A 2274-nucleotide genomic window follows, 5' to 3' on the forward strand; every position below is an offset into this window, starting at 1 on the left:
AGATTGCCTTTGGTAGGATGGACATTTTAACAATGTTGATTCTTCTTATCCATGAGCATGGAATATTTTTCCATTCGTTTGTGTCTTTTTGGGTTTCTTTGAGCAGTGTTTTATAGTTCTCATTGTAAAGGTGTTTCACTTCCCTGGTTAGGAAGATACCGAGGTATTTCTTTCTTTCTTTTTTCTTTTTTTTTTTTTGTGGCTATTGTGAATGGGATTGTGCTTTTTTGGCGGGGAGGGATTGGAGTCTCACTCCATCGCCCAGGCCGGAGTGCAGTGGCACACTCATGGCCACCCCAGCATCAACCTGCTGGGCTCTGGCGATCCTTCCTCCTCAGTCTTCCAAGTAGCTGGAACTACAGACGAGCACTACTGCACCTGGCTAATTTTTGATTTTTTTTTTTTTTGAGTTGGAGTCTCACTCTGTCGCCCAGACTGGAGTGCAGTGGCCGCTCCCGGCCACCGCAGCCTCGACCTGCTGGGCTCCGGCGATCCTTCCGCCTCAGCCTTCCGAGTAGCTGGAATTACAGGCATGTGCTACCACACCCAGCTGATTTTTTGATTTATTGTAGAGATGAGGTCTCGCTGCCCAGGCGGGTCTCGAACCTGCGGGCTCAGGCAATCCACTCACCTCAGCCTCCCAAAGGCGCGGGATTACAGGCTGAGCCACCGAGCCCAGCTTAATTTTTGATTTTTTATTGTAGAGACGAGGTCTTGCCAAGTTGCCCGGGCTGGTCTTGAACCCGTTGGCTCAGGCAATTCACTCACCTTGGCCTCCCAAAGTGCTGGGATTACAGGTTGAGCCACCAAGTTCGGCCAGATTGTACTTTTTATTTGGGTCTCTGCCTACTGGCTGTTGGTGGATAGGAATGCAGCTGTCTTTTGCACCTTTATTTATTTTTGTTTGTTTTTGTTGTTTTTTTTTTTTTAGTTGGAGTCTCACTCAGTTGCCCAGACTGTAGTGCAGTGGCTGCTCCCGGCCACCGCAGCCTTGACCTGCTGGGCTCCGGCAATCCTTTCGCCTCAGCCTTCCGAGTAGCTGGAACTACAGGCATGCGCTACCATGCCCAGCTAATTTTTTTGATTTATTGTAGAGATGAGGTCTTGCCAAGTTGCCCAGGCAGGTCTCAAACCCGCGGGCTCAGGCAATTCACTCACCTCTGCCTCCCAAAGCATGGGCTTACAGGCTGAGCCACCGAGCCCGGTCTTGCACCTTTATTTTGTACCCTAAGAGTTTGTCAAAGTCCTTTATCAGTACAAGCAGGTTTTTGACAAATTCTCTTGGATTTTCAAGGTACAGGATCATATTATCAGCAAATAGGGGTAACTCGACTTCCTCTTTTCCTATTTGGATACCCCTGGTTTTCTCCTCTTGTCTAATTGCCCTAGCTAGGACTTCCAACACAATGTTGAACAAGAGGGATGAGGGGGACAGACTTCTCTTGCTCCAGTTTTCAGGGGAAATGTTTCCAGTCTCTGTCCATTTAGCAATATGTTAGCTGTGGGTTTATTGTAGATGGCACTTACTATTTTGAGGTATGTTCCTTCTACACCTAGGTGTGTGAGGGTTTTTATCAAGAAGGGATACTGGATTTTATCAAAAGCTTTTCATGCATCTAATGATATAATCATGTGGTTCTTGTTTTTACATCTGTTGATGTATTTAATTACATTTATGGTCTTGTGAATATTGAACCAGCCCTGCATCCTGAGTTGAAGCCTATTTGGTCATGGTGACTGATTTCTGAGATGTGTTTTTGGAACCAATTTGCTAGAATCTTGTTGAGGATTTTCGTATCTATGTTCATAAGGGATATTGGCCTGTAGTTCTCTTTTTTTGTTGGATCTTTACCCAGTTTTGGGTATCAGTGTGATGTTAGCTTCGTAAAATGATTTGGGGAGAATGCCATCTTTCTCAACTGCCTGGAATACTTTCAATAGGACTGGTATCAGCTCCTCCTTGTATGTTTTGTAGAATTCTGCTGGAAAGCCATCAAGTCCAGGGCTTTTTTTTATAGGTAGTTTTCGTATGACAGAGTCAATTTCCTGGGTTGTTATTAGTCTATTTAGTGTCTCAATGTCTTCTTGTTTCAAACAGGGGAGGTTGTGTGATGTCAGAAAGTCTGCCATTTCATTTAGGGTATCAAGTTTGTTCCCATATAGTAATCTCTGATAATCTTTTGTACTTCTTCGGGTCATTTGTGATTTGATCTTTTGTATTTCTGATTGTGTTTATTTGAGCTTTTTCTCTCTTTTTCTTTTTTTTTTTTTTTT

The sequence above is a fragment of the Carlito syrichta genome, unplaced genomic scaffold, assembly GCF_000164805.1.
Source record: "Carlito syrichta isolate Samal-C Ts95f unplaced genomic scaffold, Tarsius_syrichta-2.0.1 Scaffold309773, whole genome shotgun sequence".
Taxonomy (NCBI): domain Eukaryota; kingdom Metazoa; phylum Chordata; class Mammalia; order Primates; family Tarsiidae; genus Carlito; species Carlito syrichta.